This window comes from Macrobrachium rosenbergii, chromosome 6, assembly GCF_040412425.1.
Source record: "Macrobrachium rosenbergii isolate ZJJX-2024 chromosome 6, ASM4041242v1, whole genome shotgun sequence".
NCBI classification, from domain to species: Eukaryota; Metazoa; Arthropoda; class Malacostraca; order Decapoda; family Palaemonidae; genus Macrobrachium; species Macrobrachium rosenbergii.
In genome coordinates this window covers 22,623,798-22,644,132 of record NC_089746.1, presented here as the reverse complement: position 1 = coordinate 22,644,132, position 20,335 = coordinate 22,623,798, and positions in this window count along the sequence as shown.

Here is a 20,335-nt window from a genome sequence, read left to right as displayed (position 1 = left end):
AAAGTCGAACCGCTTTTTTCTGTTTTGAGTTTCATAACCAAAATGAAACGGGTTTAAGTTTTCCGCTGATTATATTTGTACCTTATAATACAGTACGTGTGCTGTTTGATTTACAAAAGTTAATAAGACCACTGCGGAACAAAAATAACATTTATCGTAAGAATTCCAGTAAATCCCACGAGAATGACAGTCAATTGTAATTATCAATATTAAGATACATTTAGACTTTTTGAACTGTGGTGTAAAGTATGTTAGGTCACATTATCCTTGGATCTAGCAGTCTTTAACTAGTCTAAAGATTGCATTGTCCCACTATCCAAAGATTTTTGTTTATTTTACTCATTTTCATTTTAAAATACTGACTGGAATATATTTTAGTATTCACACTATTAGCGTTTGATTTTGGGAATTTCCCCTGAGTAAATTCTTGTCTTTACCATTTCCGGTCCCTAATGCAGCCAGGTGACAGTCACTGTTTGTGCGTTTTTTTTCTTTTTCTCGCCCTTTTATCTGTAGTTGAGTACCAGCCTGTTTACCTTTGAATTCCCTCGGTATCATTTGACAAAAGGGTTCACTCTGCCAGGAAACACCGTCTTTGGAGAACTCTCTATGTCCCGTTATACCTTTTTTTATTAACCTGATCAAGCGTAATGGCATTGAAAGTAAGGCCTTTTACACATTTTTCCCGTGACGTTCTTTTTCCCTCCCCCCCAAACATTCCCGATCCTTCTGAACAAATGTTTTGAAAGATTTTGTTTCCAATTTCTCCTTGTAAACATTAGAGTGACTTTATTGACTTTCTCCTCGGATCTCTATCCCTAGATCAAGTTTGCCGAAGCAAACTTCATTATTTGGGCTGGAAGTTCTCGTTGATAAGATTTTCATTATGAAGATCTTATCATTTTCGTTTCTTCATTTCTAAGATATCATAAATCTCTCTCTCTCTCTCTCTCTCTCTCTCTCTCTCTCTCTCTCTCTCTAATTTCTCGTTGATAAGATTTTCATTATCAAGATCTTATCATTTTCGGTTTTTTTTCATTTCTAAGATATCATAAATCTCTCTCTCTCTCTCTCTCTCTCTCTCTCTCTCTCTCTCTCTCTCTCTCTCTCTCTCTCTCTCTAATTTCTCGTTGATAAGATTTTCATTATCAAGATTTTGTAATTTTCGTGCCTTCGTTTTCTCTCGGTTAGGGTGTAAACCTTTCTTCCCTAAGACCTAAAACACGTCGTGTCTTTACAATATACTTTCATTTATAGAAATAGACTAGTTCTGTGACATGTAGGCCACCTCGCTTTCAGCCATATCTACTGATTGGTCCAGCTACATCTGGACCAATAAGTTCAAAATAATAAACATATACAGGAAATGGATTGTATTATTAGGCTAACTGTATGTAAGTGCTGCCCTTGAAGAAAGAGGAAGGTGCCTGCTTACTCTAGAACGGATTCTGCCTATGTAACAGCATACTGGCGTAGATGGCGGCATGACATAACGCAAAAAAAAAAAAAAAAAAAAAAATTTGTCCGTGCTAGAGCACCTTTACTAATGCTCCATTTCCGGTATTTTGCTCATTGCAGCTGTTATTGGTATAGTAACAGTCCATTTTTGAATTGCAGGGTTTGCTTCTATTTCGAACGTTTGTAGAACTGAACGCTTCTTTATTCAACTTTATTACAGCCGTCATCAGCACCAATTGTTCCCAAATGATATTATAGAATATTCACTTCCGTCCGTCCTCTCGACATCCTTCTGAACATTGATTGCTTCTTCCTTGTTGCAATTTATGCTGAGATTCGTACTTTCTTCTTTTTGACATTTTTCCAATGGACTTTCTCCATACACATACGTATGTGTGTATGTTATTGTACCTAGAAATTAAATGAAAAAATGCATTTCAGCGCAATACATGGTTTGATTCCACATCCAAGACGTTAGTCGGTTACAAGCAGACAGCATTTTCAAGAACATGGTCAATATCAGATACGAAAAGTTGCTTAAAATCTCATTTATACTGGCTTGCAAGATACCTCCCCGATAAAGTATTTTACGTTAACTGGCTAGCGGGATAAAAAAAAAAAGTTTTCTACCGTGCCGTGTTCTGTAATGCAGCGCAGTGTTCTGTAATGATCATATATGTATGTATTTACGTATGTATGTATGTATATATATACCGGGTGTGTCGAAATTAGAGCCCCCCCCCTCCACAGAACAAATGGAAAGTTATGAAGTTTTCTGCTATAGCCTATCTCCAAGTACATTATTTTACATTTCTTGTATTTTCAGACTGAGTGATGGAGTTAGATACAGCCATGGCTAACGACTCAGAAGAAATCAGATGGATTGACCGAATCCGGGCTATAACCTTCAGAGAGGCCAGGGATGCTGGCACATCCTTCATTTCACATTCTTGGATAGCTAAATAATTATAAGAGATGAATCCTTTGTTAAAAGAAACTGGAACAAAAATCCATATGACTGTCATCGCGAAAAGAGTGAGAATCCTGGAAGGCCTGAAGTCTTTTCTCAGGAGTCAAAAGACATCACAGCTGAGGCAGTGGGTAGACCAAGAAAGTCTATACGTAAATTGGCGCTTGAACTAGAAACAAAAAGGGGAAGGAAGAGAAGTTATAGTGCTGTATATCGTGAGTTGAAAAAATCTGGTATCAAGCCATTTCATGTTATCAGCAACCCCAACATCACTCAGCAACAGAGAGAAGACTGTGCATGGTTTTGTGGTTCATTTCTTAAAGAATGGGATGAAGCTGACTTTCTCCATGTTGCTGCATCAGATGAATTCTTCATTTACACAGTCAGGAAGCCAAATCATAAAAATGACATCATTTGGGCTGCAAAGTTGGATGATATCAGCGATGACGTGCGCTATCGCCAACTTGTGAAATTTCTTGAATGTTTGAGAATTTTTCTCTTGTTTCAGAGCCAAACGGTTAATATGGATCATCAAAGAAAAAGGACAGTCATGGAATGACGAATACTTCAGAGAAACTATGCTTACTAGTGGAGTATTTCCTTTCCTCAAAGATCCTGAAAATGTGTTATCTGTTGAAGAAGTCACATTTTTGCATGATAAGGCACCATGTTTCAAGGCTCTTCAGACACAGGAGCTGCTTCGAAACAGTGGTATCGATTTCTTCTCGTCAAGTGAATTTCCAGGTAGCTCCCCTGACCTTAATGTGTGTGAAAACATTGCTAGTATCTTAAAGGATCGTGTTGAAGCGCGCACACTGAACTATGATGGTATACCAAGCCTCGACCACCTGCAAAGAGAGGTGACCGAAGTGCTCAGGGAAATGGAGTTTGAGTTTCAGCTTTTTTGTGATTTGCTGAAATCATACCCCTCAAGAATGCAGGCTGTGGTACAGGCAGATGGAGGCCACACAAAATATTAAATACTCAGAGAGAAACTTAAATAGATACCTCTTCTGAATTATTTTTGTTTTTGTCCATATCAATTTTGGTTTATGCTGTAGAGGGGGCCCTCTATAATTTTGAGACACCCTGTATATGTGTGTGTGTGTGTGTGTGTATATGTATAGATATATATATATATATATATATATATATATATATATATATATATATATATATATATATATATATATATATAGAATCTACTGGTCACTTTTACCAGACACATATGTATTCTAATAGCCACAATGCCTCTTATATTCTTATGCTTTTTGGATATGCTTGTAACTATGAAGCCGAAAATATCGGACGGAAGAAATTGAAGAGCCTGTGAATGGCGGTCGCGAGAATCGACCATTCACAGACTCTTCAATTTCTTCCGTCCGGATATTTTATATATCCAAAAAGCGCGAAGAATTATATTAGAATTACATATATATATATATATATATATATATATATATATATATATATATATATATATATATATATATATATATATATTATATATATATATATATATATATATATATATATGTTATACATATATATATATATATATATATATATATATATATATATATATATATATATATATATATATATATATATATATATATATATATATATATATGTATGTATGTATGTAGGTATACACACGGTCGTATCTACTTACAACTATTAATATAATGGTTTCTAATGCTTCAAGTTTTTTTAACACGTAATTTCTCTCTCTCTCTCTCTCTCTCTCTCTCTCTCTCTCTCTCTCTCTCTCTCTCTCTCTCTCTCTCTCTGATATTACAGAAATAGATGAGAGTTATGTGTATAAAGTGCGTGTTTAGATATTCAGATGTCCTGGGAAAAAGCTGTTCTGGAAACGATTTATTAGTAAATATGGGTGGAATCTTAAAAAAAATTTAGCCCTATTTGAAAATTATAATAATGTTGTTATATAATGTCTTATGCAGAGCGGATACTAGGTAAAACATTTGGCAAGATACACAGTATTTTTTAGGGAGTTGTTGGTGTGCTCATTCTCATGACAAGGGGTTGAAGAATATTTAATGCACGCTTAGTGTCTTAATAAACGCCATATCCTGTTCATGTTGATATATCTCTCTTTGGTAAGACCTAGACTTATTGAAATGTTGGAAGGACAGTATGAATATATAATATATATATATATATATATATATATATATATATATATATATATATATATATATATATATATATATATATATATATATATATATATATATATATATATATATATATTATATATATTTATATTTGTGTGTATACATGTATGTGGAAGCTGTAGAGATGAAGTATTTACGCAGTGTTTGTGGCATTCTGGTGTAAGATATGTGACATTTGATGAAAAACGAATGTGATTTGAGTAAATAAAGTTGAAAATGTGATTGCACTTGACAAGGAGGAATGGAAAAAGTGTTAATTAAAGTTGTAAAAGCAAAGAAAACCCTGATTGGCCTTTAATAGATAAGAAGCTTAATTATAGAGGTCGGTGAAGAAAGACATTATGGAAAAAACATAGTGATAGAAAAGGAATGGGATGCCTGCAAATTTCCATCTTGATAAGGTCTTCATTTTCTTGGAGGAAATTTACACTGGCCTTCATCTTCCTTCTGGCTGTTTGAAACCGTCCATGATCAGCATAAGAAACTTTCAGCATCACATGTCGAGCCGGATAATTCAAGATTTTTCATATTCATTTAAAGGCATTTGCATCTTCATGATCACATGATTAATAATTGTATTAGTCGTGGGTAGGATGCATTTGTAAAAATGTGAATATGGAAGAGGTATGTATGTATATAATAGTAAGTAATCTTTCAGAGTATAGAGAAGCATATATAAGAAGGTATTTTAGAGAATCAGAGAGAAGTAAATAATCGAGATTAATCTTATAGAATCACAGAGACGGGAGCCAGCGTCCCACTTGGTGGGACGATGGCACTAAGGTTAATAGGAAGAGGAAGTGTAGGGTTGGGATTTGGGGAGGGGAGAACATCGGGCCCCTCATAGTAAAATCAATTACTTGACAGATAGGTCCCCTCGCACCATTTCGTTGTGTTCTGATCTTCCTAACTGCCAACCCTCTGCTACTACCACTATTACTATTATCACTGCTAATGAGGGTGGTCCTGCTGCTTAAACTACTTAGTTTATAAATGGGATTCTGATTGTTAGCGCGCCCATTCCTTCTCTTTCCTTCTGCCGCAATCTCCTTCCATTCCTTTTCTGTATTTGTGTTATTCCCGGTTATCTCAGTACTTCTTTCTTACGAGTTCCCTTCCCCATATTGCGTCATTAAGGTTTTTTGATGACCCCTATTCCGATTTTTCCTTCAATTTTCATTATCCAATGTTTAATTGCGTTCTTACCCGGTATCCAGTGTTACATTTGTCTTAGACGTGTTTATTGAACTTTGTTATTGTTTTGCATAGTATCGCCGTACCTTATATTGTATTTAATGAAAATTCTAGTAGTTTTAAGTTCATGCCTTTGTTTGTTTCACCAGACAAAGTAAAATGTCACAGTTAACATGGGTGTTTTTGATTTCTACTGATACTTTATTTTTACACACACACACACACACACACACACACACACACACACACACACACACACACACTTAACATTAAGTCAGTAACTCTAACAAGGGTTAACTCCAAAGGAAGATGATTCGTGCCACATTGATAGTTTAACTGTTGAATTGTGGAAGAATCTCCTTTGCAGAGAACTTCTGCAATATTAGTCGCTTTATACACCTTTAAGAGTGCCTATCTTTAGTATTATATAGTCTTTTCACTAGCCTATTGGCCTACATTTTTCCCTCATGACCAAACCACCCTAACATACTTACCAGTCATTTGACCTGCGCTAACCATTTTACCATTTGCTGCATGCATCTCCACATTTCTCAGTCTTTCAGTTCTTGCATGTAAAGCCACATATCTTAGCCTTTCAGTTGTTATTACTTCATGTATACTACGCAAACTGTTCGTGAACAGCTCTAACCTGTTGTTCTTTCATTCAAGTTCATCATCCTTACTTCACTTTGATAAAGGAGAGTTGGCCCTACAATCCTTTCATGTATTCCAACCCAGTCTTCTAAGACACTCCATGTCTCTTGCAATCATTTGGATACATTTACTGCTCCTTTTTTTGCTTCATTTACTCCGTGACTTACCTCTTCTGTCATTCCACCATAATGAACTACTTCGGTTGTTCCACCATCCATATAAACATATATTGCTCCATCTTGTGGGGGAAGAAGGTAGTGGCGTCAGTGGACCTCAGGCGGTGCACTGTAGGCATTAAGGTTCTTTGCAGCGTCCCTATGGCCCCTAGCTGAAATCCCTTTAATTCCTTGTACTGTATACCTCCGTTCATATTTTTTTTTCTTCCATCTTACTTTCCACCCTCTCATAACAATTGTTTCCTGTTGCAACTGGGAGGGTTTCCTACTGTTTCACCTTTAAAACCTTTTTACTCTCAAGTTCCCTTCCAGCACTGAATGACCTCATAGGTCCCAGTGCATGGCTTTTGACCTAAATTTCATATTCCATTCCGTCTCCTTGGTTTATGTTTACATTGATAACCTTATTCTTTTCACGTTCAGTCTCAACATCTGGAAGCACTTTCAAACTTTTACTAGTCTTTGCAGTTTCTCTTCACCATTCCTAATCAGTCTAACTGCATACGTCAACCATTCCACATTCCATTCTCTGACCTTTTGTATTATTCCATATGTAAAAATCTTGAATATCTCTTATTTTTTCAAACAAAATCCTACCGTATAGGCTGCATTCCCTGGTATACTGAGTAATGTTATGCCCCTATATTTCTTACAATTGCATAATCACCATTACATTTGTTCAAGGGAGTGACTATTCATCTGTCCCAGTCCTTCAGAGGGGTTTTTTAATTCAGCCATTCCTGGAAAATCTTGGTCATCCATTCATTCGCACTATCTCAAGTGAACTCTAACATTTCACTTGTCATCTCATCAAATCCTGGTGTCTTTTCATTCAGTTGACGTCAGCCTTTTTTTGTCCCCACGATTCCAATTCATTTATCAGGCCTCTATATATATATGTGACATTTGTGTGATTATATATATATATATATATATATATATATATTATATATATATATATATATATATATATATATATATATATATATATTTAACATTTAAATATATGTATGTGTATTTATATACTTATATATACACACATGTATATATGCATATATATACATATATAATATATATATGTATATATATTATTTTATATTATATTATATAATGGTTTTATACTCGTCGTAGTTTCTTTTTATAGGGATGTTGAAAATAAGAAAAGAAGATTTTTGCTTTTAAGCCCATTACCCTCCTACATCTCTCAAGTGTTCCTTCATAGTTACAGTAATACTTTTTAATCCCGCAGTCTTGCCTCGTCGACCTCTTTTTCGAAAAATCCTGAACATTTTTTTTTACTATATTTTCTTTATCTTTTTCTGGACGTCACCTTTTTCCTGAGCTCTCGTTTTTTCCTTGTTCGTTTATGAGCGTTTGCATTTGTTCCTGACCTACTTTTTCTATTTATTTTTCACCTTTTTGTTTTTCTCTGCACAAGTTCATATTTCTTTTCGGATTACGGATTTTGTTCACAAATTTGCCCCCCCTCTCTCTCTCTCTCTCTCTCTCTCTCTCTCTCTCTCTCTCTCTCTCTCTCTCTCTCTCTCATTATGTCCCGGAATAAGTGAGTGTTTATTAATTTCTTGTTTTGTTTTTCTGGATAGATTTTTCCTTGTAAAGCCATAAAATTCTTCTTTTAACTTCTTTTACCCAGTATTTAATGCTTCTCCGAAATCAATTACTTATACTTCCAAAGTCATCAGTTTTCCTTGAAACCATCCATTTACATTCTTTATCTTTCCGCTGGGATTCATTCCATTTTCGTGGTGCAATCTGTTTGATATATACCGTTATTGTATTGTTATAATTGTTTATCGCGACATCCTTGTGTGGGGGGTGGGTGTTGGGCGGTCTCTCTACTTTTGTACGCTTCCTTTAGCTATGTATTTAATATTTTCTTTTTTAATAGATTTGGACGCCGTTTTGAATCCCGAAAATTTTTTTTCATGATTTTAACTTATTTAACCTTGTTTTCCCGTTTCCTTCTTTATCTTATAAACTATGAAGCCGTTAATGAGAGAGAAAATATATAAGTTTTTTGGTAGTTTGGAAACATTTGATATTCAAATAATTTGATCGAAAATTTGCAAGTGTTTGTATGAGCCAAATGCAATACCGTTTTTGTAAATGTGTCCAAATTGGAGACATTTCCATTCTTTATTGCAGCTAGTGAAGACCGAGGGTCAGAGTATTGTCGTGCAACTTCAACCCAGAAATCTCCTTTTGAGTCCAAATCCTAGCTTTCTCTGGATTAACTCCTGCCACCATGAGGAATGTCTTACCCCTTCATTCTTAATTTTTTTCTTATATTATGCCTTATTAAGAACAAGAAGTACAGGTGAAATTGGAAAGAATCAAGCAAAGAACATACGCATGGTAGAGTTATTTATTAGCACAAAACGTGTTTCACGTCATATCGTCCTCTCGCTTTTTTTTTTTATGGTATATGATGTAGCTTTGGTTTTCCTTGCTTTACTTTTCTCAAACTTGATTTAAAATAGAAGTGAAGTCGCCAGCTACCATGATCATCAGCTGTAAGTTCTGTTTACTGAACCAGAAAGCGTTCTCCTTGGATCGGTGAAATGTGATCCTGGCGTCAAGTTATGCGGTAGCAGTAACATATTGGAGAACTGTTACTTGTGCACTTAACTAATTTTTTATTTAGTTTCGTCCGTTTATGTAAAAAAGAAAAGTTGATTTTACGAAGAATGATGCTATGTCCTCTTCGAGGTGTATCATTGTCGAATTTCCTATTTATAACTTTCTTAAATGAAAATGCATGCATAACCATAGACATGTCTTTTATTGTAAAATGTCTTAGGTTTGGTAAATTTTCACTTTGCAGTATCTGAGAAAAGAAATACCGTTTTTCAACTTGCCTTTTCCAAACGTGCTTCACTGAAATATCCATGGGGCGTTTTCCACTGGCCTATTTTTTTCGTCAAGATGTTTTCCCGTGTCTCTACATATGTTGCAGGATGTCGACTTGAAAATTCAGTGTATTTAAATCACCTTGCTAAACTACAAGACTTGTATTAAAGAGATTTGATTTGCATGAAAGTGCAATTTGAAAATCTGCTGAACATATTATAAAAGCAGGTACTAGATTAGAAAAAGTGTCGATGTCACATGCAGATCTTGTTTATGGGAATATTTTCATTAACACGAGGTTAAGATTTTACTTTATATTTATGTATTTATATATTTATTCTTTCAGGAATTTATTTATTTAATAGCTCTATTAGTTCTGAATAGCATTCCTGCACCGCTTAATATGAAACATGCCCTTTCAAATTAATTAGGAAACTAAATCGGGAATGATAGGTCAGTAATCACGATTTGCATGATTGAGTGGAAATTCTGAAGTTGAAGCAGAACATCAAACCAGGCTTCTACTCTACAAGCCGCACAAGGGCCCGGAAAGATATATAACAGGAAAATAGACAAGGTACATAACAAAATAAAGTTTGAGGTTAAAATCAGTGGAGAAATAAAACTTCCAGAAAATGTGAGATTGAACCCTAAATAAAAGAACGCAAGACTATTAGTCAAGTTTTGTATGGGTTTGACTTCATTCTTTATAATTTGCACCAAGCGCAGATTTTAGCTAAATCTGTGGTGGAGGTTCAGCAACCATTGGTCTGTAATCAGATGAGATCATAAGCAAGTTTTTTTTTTTCAAGGCCAAATCGTATATCATGAGTTTATGATATAAAGAGTAATAGGCCAAGAACACTACCTTCAGGAACACCGAAGGTTGCAGTCCTGTAGTCATTATAGCGCCTAAGAGCAGCTTCTCTTGCCAATGTGTTAGTTACTATTTCATTAATGATACTGAGAAATGCCCTTCCAATTCCCATCATCTGTATTATATTTGCAAACAAGACCCTCATGATTAAAAATCAAGAGCATGGTAAAATCAAGAGCAATCATATGATTGGTATGTGACTGGCAGATCCATCTGGTTTAAGCAAAGGAGAGACTGGTATTCACACCAAAAAAGTGCAGATTTAATATTACCACACAGGTTTTGTTGAATTTTTAATACACAGTGATGCACGAAAAATCGAAATGAGCAATGAGGGAACAAGTGATGAGAAGAGAATTACTGTCATGCCATGAGATTGATGAAAAATGGAATAACATAATAAAACAACAGAGACAGACTGATGAATTTTAATAAAATTAGGGTAGTCGATTAATTTGAAGAGAGCAGTAGTCACCAAAAGAATAATTATTATAACCACTACCACTACAACAAAATCTCCCTAGAGAGAGAGAGAGAGAGAGAGAGAGAGAGAGAGAGAGAGAGAGAGAGAGAGAGAGAGAGAGAGAGAGAGAGAGAGCAGGTGTGATGCTCTAGAATTTTTTTTCGCACCACTTTTTATTTCAAGCTTAAAATAAAAGTTTTTCCGTCCTGTTAACCTCCATTGTTGCATCGTCCTGCTTCGTGTTAGATTTTTGCACCTTTGTTTGCAGGCAACTTTTAACTCCTTTAAATGCTGTGCTGAATCTTTGGTCGTCACTTACCCGTTAGTCTGCTGAAACTTCGTGCTTTTAGTTTATTTACAGATTTTAGATGATCTTAAATTCATGTAACCTTATATTTACGTAACCTAGTTTTCTTTGCTTTTTACTGTAAACTGTAGCTTTATCATTTCTATTTCAAACTGATTTTGGAGAAAATATACAGTGTTACTATGTATGTTCTGTTTATACCCACTCGTTTCTTTCTTTGTCTCTATTAATTTTCCTTCTCTTCTGTTTGTGTAGCCATTCGTGAGATTTCTCATGGGATTTTTTCCCTCTTCCATTAGGTTTATCTCAGTTGTGGTTGTCGCTTGTTTTCTTTCTTAGGTCTGACATCCTGTGTATGTTTGTGTTAATGGCGCACTTGGCCTTTGTCGATTCATTTGTAAAATACTGTTGTTTATATGGCATCTTCAGGTAATCCAGTTTGTAGTCATTTTGCATAAATTTCCAATATGTATTTTCCAATATTTCGACTATTTGTTGTTAGTATTCCATGAGCCATGTTTGTAAATCCGTCTCACGCTGTGTATGCTTTACATGGTGATATTTTTTTTTTTACTTGTAGCGATTTTGTCGTTTATTGACAAAGAAAGGAAAGAGAAAGATGAAAAATTATTTAACCTTTAGCTGATGTTATTGTTGACACGTTTAGTCTAGCGAAATTTAGTTTTTACTGGCATTCGTCCTATTTTTACTACTGCCTAACAGTTGATATTTTAGTTTCACATTCTTTCCCAATCTTTATTCCTTTTCTTGTTACGGACGTATTCTTTCATCTATTTCGGATACTTGCTTATCAATTTATTATTGGTGTTTTTTTCACCGATTTTTTCCTTTTTTGCCTTTCCTTTGCCCTTGGTCTTTTAAGAACAATTAATTAATGGTTATTGCTACAAATTTCTGATGTTTATTTTTTTTTTTGTTATTACATATTTATTTTTTTTTGTTATTACATATTTTTATTTATATCTTATAGATATGGTTTTTAAAAGAAAGTTTTGAAATGTGTTTTTTTCTTTTTCATCGCCATTTAGTTCTTATCAATTATTATTATATTTTAACACAGATAATTCGTTATCTCTCTTCCGGCAATATATTGGCTGCCTTCTTTTGTTTGCTTGTTTTTGTCTCGTTGCTTTATCATCCTAAGGCTCGCTATAATCTTCTCTCTAGACAGAATAGACGGCTCTCCCTTTGTCGATCCATTGGTGGCTTTGTAGCGTGCGGATGTTGACAAATAGAATAGTGATTCGTTTTGTGGTCTCATGTCTCCTCTTGGAATTCTGTTGGCTCAACAGATGATATTGAAAGCGTTTTATTTTTCCTTTTCCGCAAGGCGCTGGATGTCCTTAGGTTCATGATTGAGCTGGTCTTAAGCCTGCACGGCTCGCGCTTCTGGAGCAGTTGCCGTTAGGCTTAAAGGACTCTTTTTCTTTCTTTTGAATACAAAGGTTAATGTGACTTGTAAATTAATACGATCTTGTCCAGGCTGGAAAGAAATAAGAAAAATGAAACGGAAAGAGAATTAGAGAATTGTATGGAAAATCGAAGCTAGAAGATATAAGAAAATGGAGACAGGAAGACTTTTAAATCTTGAAAAATTAAAGCAGGAAGATAACTCAGCATCTTGATCAGCTGATAGTGAGGAGAGGGTCCAGTGTTTAGGAAAGTGGCAGTTAGAGGGTCTTGAAAGCTTTTGAAAATGAAATGAAGGAGAACTTCAAAGCTTTGGAAAATGAAATGAAGGGGGTCTTCAAAGTTTCGAAAAGGAAAGTAAGGGTATCTTCAAAGCTTTTGAAAATAAAATTAAGGAGAGCTTCCAAGCTTTAGATTTTGGAAGCAAGAAGAGATCCTCCATAATTTATGAAAATAAAAACAGAATTGAAATCGAAGACTTACGAGAAATAAACGGTATTTATCATCCAAAATCGGAGGACCCTAATGACCGACCAACGCCGCGCGTTGACTCAGATAGCAGTTTGTATATACACATACGTCTGCTGTAAATATGTTATTTCTCGTTCACTCCCATTAGAATTCTATCCGGCATTCAGAAAGGGCGTTGTTCGCCATTGTCTGCGCGTGTTCATTCTCTCAAAGAAACTGAGCCATCGTTATCGACTGTATGCCCTTTGTGAGCTTCTTTTTTTTTCTTTTTATTGTCCAACAATAGTTTTTGTGCTTCTCTCTTCGTCTGGGCCGCCGGCTGTTGGCGAAGGGTGACATTATCGGTGCGTTTTTTCCCCCCTGTCTGGGTGAGGGAGAGTCTATACATGTGCGTATGTTTTTTTCTTTAATTGTTGTTTGTAAGGGATGGGATGGAAGAGTTCGCATACGCGTTGTTTTTGTTTTTGTTGCATGTTTTCATATATTTTGTATTATTTGTTGTTTTATTTTGATTTTCGTTTAAGTTTTTTCTCGTAGACTTGGTTTTATTTATATACATGAAATTTTTGTATAATCTTTACCTAGTTTTTATATACTGGGCTTTTAAGTTTTAATGTTTTAATGTGGGTTTTGCTTTTTAAATATTAGTTCCTATTTTGCATGTATTTATTTTTCATTTTTATATGCAAAAGGTAATATTCTTGTGAAAAGCTGAAGAGAAGTGTGTGTAAGATGAATGGAAAAGAACATGTAGAAATAGTGGGGTCATCGTAAGCCGATTTTGATTTCTTCTCTTTAGTTGTAGTCAGTTCTTAGTGGGATATTTTATGCTTTTGTACATTGTTGCTTTCAAATTTAGGCGAGTGTCTGCGATATCAAGTTCTTTGAAAAGTTGTATTTCTCTGCCCCTAACAGTTTTATGATTTAGGACTGTTCTACTCTTAATAATTTGCACTATTATTTTTGTTATTGGTATATATATGTATAGCTGTTATTGACGTAATTATAGTCCTGTTATTATTACTATTAAGATCATATTTCTATTGCCATTATTATTCTGATTAGTTTTATTTAGTAATGGTGTTGTTGTTATTCAGTTTATACTGCAAGTCTTATTATCATGACTCTTCTACTTACAGAATATATAAAACAGTATCTGGATGAATTTGAAATATGGTGATTGGTTAACATAACTCCATCATTATTGAATTAGGATGATTCTTAAAGTTAACTTCATGCATATCATTATCAATATTTTTATTATTACAGCCAGTACTACATTACATGAACTCAGCTAAAGCCCTAGTCAGGGTCGCTGTTTTTGATGGACCTACACCAGGTGCTTTTAGCAGTTATTGAACGGCTCATTTCATGATGCCCTTCCTGACTCCATCCCTCCCTATTTTTCCGGGCTTGGGAAAGGCAAAAAGGCTTATTTATTTACTAAGAATATATAAATGAGGATTCCCAGCATAATTAGCAATATGTATATAATTGTTTATCGCAGAAGTGTTGTTGCAGATTTGGTTATTAGATATTGGAAACGCATCGATTGCTGTTTATTCATCTCTCTGTCATTTTGGTATACGAGGTAATTACGAGGATTAGGTAATTATAGACGGTGTGGCAATTCAGCCACAGTGTAGAAATTATCCGTATCTGTAATTGAGGAATGTAATTGGAAGGTGAACGGGAAATTTTATGTTTTGCAAAAAATATGTTTAACCGTGTCATGCGTAGAGTGAACCAGGGCGTGTTTTTATGAGTACTTGTTGTTATTGTGTAGTTATTGAAACTGTTAGTTGACTGAATAAATCTAGTGCGAATGTCCGAATTTCTCCCTTGCCACTTATTTTCCTGTTAATAAGTCATTTACAAATTTGAGTATAAATTATTAAGATGAATAACAGGCATGATAGAAAGAAGTAAGGGTTTATTATTAAACTGGGTGTTCTTACAGCTTCACTAATAAAACGCACTAAATCTGTTTGTCCCGAATCACCGGAATGTCCCGGAATCACCTGAAAAGATTAGATGATCTCTCTCGCCGCCCATAAGTTTCCTTTTACGAAGTGATAAAGGAGACTTGAACCCACAACGACTGGTAATATACATCTTTAATGTTTCTGGTATGTCCAAACTTTGATAATCCGTTAGGACCGACTTTCTTAATTGCCCATCTCGACCGGAGTTCGGTTCTGATACTTTCTTCGCCTCTTAGAAGCTAGTGTGGTTTCACAGACCCATCTGTCGTATACACACACACACACATATATATATATATATATATATATATATATATATATATATATATATATATATATATATATATATATATATATATATATATATTATAAATTTCTGACTCACGTCGGGATCGAACCCAGGTGTCTCAGGTGGAAAGCAAGGGCGTTATCCACTGGGCCATACAAGTCTAAAAAAGTTGGAACCTGAGAGCAACTGCACCCAAGGAATTACCTGGGCAAGCTAACTGCTTGCATACCAGCGAGTTTTCCCCAACTTCCCGACTCAGCAATGACCCAATAGACAACATTTCATTCGAATTATCCCTTCTGAGTGAACAAGATAGAAATCATCAACACACAATCACGTGTGGAACAGAAATAAATTTCTGACTCACGTCGGGATCGAACCCAGGTCTCTCAGGTGGAAAGCAAGGGCGTTATCCACTGGGCCATACAAGTCTAAAAGAAGTTGGAACCTGAGAGCAACTGCACCAAGGAATTACCTGGGCAAGCTAACTGCTTGCATACCAGCGAGTTTTCCCCAACTTCCCGACTCAGCAATGACCCAATAGACAACATTTCATTCGAATTATCCCTTCTGAGTGAACAAGATAGAAATCATCAACACACAATCACGTGTGGAACAGAAATAAATTTCTGACTCACGTCGGGATCGAACCCAGGTCTCTCAGGTGGAAAGCAAGGGCGTTATCCACTGGTTCCATTCTTTCCACCTGAAGACCTGGGTTCGAAAGTCAGAAATTTAACACACGTGATTGTGTGTTGATGATTTCTAACTGCACCCAGGTTCCAATTCGAATGAAATTGTCTATTTTAGACTTGTATGGCCCAGTGGATAATGCCCTTGCTTTCCACCTGAGAGACCTGGGTTCGATCCCGACGTGAGTCAGAAATTTATTTCTGTTCCACACGTGATTGTGTGTTGATGATTTCTATCTTGTTCACTCAGAAGGATAATTCGAATGAAATGTTGTCTATTGGTCATTGCTGAGTCGGGAAGTTGGGGAAAACTCGCTGGTATGCAAGCAGTTAGCTTGCCCAGGTAATTCCTTGGTGCAGTTGCTCTCAGGTTCCAACTTCTTTTAGACTTGTATGGCCCAGTGGATAACGCCCTGCTTTCCACCTGAGAGACCTGGGTTCGATCCCTGACGTGAGTCAGAAATTTATTTCTGTTCCACACGTGATTGTTGATGATTTATTGATATATATATATATATATATATATATATTATATATATATATTATACATACATTCAATTATACATACATAAATACATAATTATATATATATATAGAATAGAATAAAAACAAGTGAAGATGCTGATATGAATTATTTGTATAGTACTTGTTGAGATATGAATAAAGTGGTGAATAGGGGAAATCTAAAACCAGTTTGAATGGAAGGTCCTTTATGAGGGTCTGAAGCACCTCTGATGATCGTTCTGTTTTGGTATATCGGTATAAAGGGGCTAATATTAGGGAAGCTGTCTGCTTTTAGGACTTTCTTCCTTGATTCGGTAGTTTATTGACTGTTGTTTAAAATTTGATTTTTTAGACACTTCACATAAGTATATAAGGTCTTTTGCCTGATATGTAAGACCGATGGATATAGAATTTGCTACCCCACATTCAGCTATTTCATTATTTAGGTGAACATAGGCACAGTGGGAGTGAAAGGACCTTGCTTTTGGCAGTCCGGGTTGCTTGAGATTTAACCTTAGCCCTATTGGCATTACCAAAGAGATCGAGTTTTATGAATGAGGCTTTTAGAAGTTGGTTGTGACTGGTCGCAGCCAATAGGAAGCGCATACGGTAAGCAGTTTTAGTACAGAATTCTCGTACAGAACCAGAAGACTAAGACTTTCTGGAAACACCACCTCCAAAGGAAGAAGGTGTATAAGCGGAAACGTATATGAAGATTGGAGTGGGTGGGTATGTTTTAGGTTTACTTCAAGATTCCTTACAGGTAGGCAGCAGCGGGTTGCTGTTGATGGGATCTTTAGCGAACCTAGATCTATTATGTCTGGAGTTCTCCAGGCTAGTGTTCTTCGTCCACTGGTATTTTTAGTGTATACAAGTGATATGGTTTTTGGCCTGGAAAACAAGATTGTTTAGTACGCCGACGATGCAACACTTGTGGGTGTAGTAGTCTCCACTTTTGTGAAATGAAGCTTTCCCTAGTCTCAGTCGTCACATGGAACGGATTAGCGAATGGGGTAGTCGGTGGGGTATGAGGCTGCACTCCCGTAAAAGACAACACTGTTTATTAGCAGAGCTCGTACAGATTTTCCACCCCATCCTCCCTTCAGGTGGATGGGACTTTGCTGAATGAGTCTGAAGCTTTAACTATTCTTGGTGTAACTTTTGACGCACATTTTACTTTTGAGAAACATCTAATGAAAGTGTCAGCAAAAGCTGCACGCAAGTTAGGTATTGTATGTATGGCCTTATATATTTATAACAGTGATAGAATCAGTGCAACATGTTTTAGGTAAGAATCAGTGCAACATGTTTTAGGTAATTTGTACTTCCTTTACTAGAATACTGTTCTTCGGTGTGGATGTCTGCTTCTGTCAGAGAATTATCTGTTTTAGATAGAATGGTTCATGGTATTGGGTTTCTGTTTCCTAATATATGGTCTCTTGTTTGTCAGTTTTTCATAAGTTATATTTTAACAAAGATCTTTTGCATTCACAGTTGCTCCATGATCCCCTTGTCCTGCCGAGAACAACCAGATTTGCTGAACAGCAGCACCAATATGCAGTAAATATGCCTCGCTGTCGAACTTCTCAGTTCCAGAGGTCCTTTGTTCCTCACACCGTTGGACTGAGGGACAATCCCCTTGAGGTTGTCGGGCAATTGAAACTTCAAAAGTTCATGCGAATATGCAATGCATTACTACCGTAACACAGTTCTCCTTGTATTGTAATAATTCAATTACATTGTTGTCCATTTATTTATAAATTTATTTTTTTCTTTGTTAATGAATCATCTCTTCTTTTTGTATTTCCCATTTACTTTACTGTTACTTATTTCTGATGAATATCATATTCTTTGGAGGCTGAAGTTTCAAGTCAGTGGCCCTAGTGGGCTTGTTCCTTATGAATAGAGTTCAACCTCAGAATATATATATATATATATATATATATATATATATATATATATATATATATTATATATATATATATATATATATATATATATTATGATTTAATATACGTTTCCTTGACATGGGCCTATTTTTCCAGAGGCTTCATTAATTTTCGATGGGAAATGTATTTCGCAGAGACTGTTAATTTTATTCCTGATGTTGTTATATCAAGAGTCCTTATTTTATCAAAACCCCACGTGGGCAGTATCACAGAAAGAAAATGAAATATGAATATGAATACTTGTAAACCGTATGAATATGAATATTGAAAATGATGAACATAAATATGCCCTGCTTACGCGAGCAATAACAGATGAAGAGGGATTATATTCGCTTATTTCTCATTTCCAGACTTTTTAGAACAAAACTTTGGAACGAGGCCACTGATGAACAAATACCCGTATTGGAAAGTTAAGCAGTACAGATAAAAAGCATCGAATAATATTTATTTTTGATGACCAGTTCTAGGTTTCTGGTTTTATAAAGGAAAACATAATTATCTAGTACACTATAAACTTTCCTCAAATATCTTTTATGACCTTTTACCATATTGCAAGAAAAAGAATTGTGGAAGTGCGCTTGTTTATAAACGGTTATTTATCAATATTTTAATCCTTTAGAGAGAGAGAGAGAACACGTTATCCACATCAAGCAATATTTTAGCCATCAACAAAGGCCATGTATTTGAAGAAGATCTGTGCGTGAGTAAAATTCATTTTATCCCTCACCATTGGAAATCCTTTGTCCATTAAGCTTAACTTCGAGAGAGAGGGGTTCTAATGAATTGTAATCAGTCTTGATTGTTTCCTCCGTATGCGATGCTTAACCGTCCTTCCAGTGCATATAATATTCTCGCATAAAAGCCATCGTTCTCAGGAGGGTCAGGTTATGGGTGTAAAGTAAATTTGCTTTTACCATATCCCTCTGGCCTTCCGTGTAAGAAGGGGATAAACAGATAAGGTAAAATGGGCCACCACAAAAAGAACACCAAAAAGGTTTGCCTGATAAGGAGCGCCGTGATGGAGGAGTCAAGTGGCCGCTGGTCGAAGGCAAAGATAGAGTGAAAATGAGAGAGAGAGAGAGAGAGAGAGAGAGAGAGAGAGAGAGAGAGAGAGAGAGAGAGAGAGAGAGAATATTTCTTTGAAGAGAAATTGCGGTATTAAACTAATAAGAGACATCATTGTATTTATAGGATGTTTTACCGTGTTGTGTTATAGTGAATAATTACTTTCATTATGTTTATTATGTGTTACATCTCTTGGAGATATTAGACGATTCGTTAAGAGTGACTCGAAAGATCTGTCATTTGTTTCATAAATATCAATATGTATAAAAATTTTTTTACCTTGAACTGAATAGTAGTGAAAGTAATGTATTAGCGTGTCATTATGTACATAATAGCGATACTCTTTAAAACAATTTATCAATGTGAATAATTTGTTTTTCAGCGTTAATCCTTCTCGCTAACAGAGGATAGTTCCAGAAAAGACAAGACAACGTTGTGTAATTCCACGCTCCGCACTCCCAACTAAATTTTGTGGTATGATACTACTTGCAAAGGTCATTAAAAGGAAAAAAGGATTTTTTGCTTTAAAATTGCTAGTAATGATTGCGGCAATCATAAGTAATGTTCGATCGTTATTACAGAAGTGTATTGTATAGTCAGAGCTTTAATAGCTTTTAAATGAACGGATGAAGAGATGAACTAGATTAATATTAATGAGAGGAATCGGCAATGGGTATCCACCTCATTCAGGACTCTGAATTGTATACAGTAAGTTTGAGACGCTTAATTCATTATTTTCCTTGGGTGGCTGGTTGTGGGAGTCTTTCCCTTGTTTTCT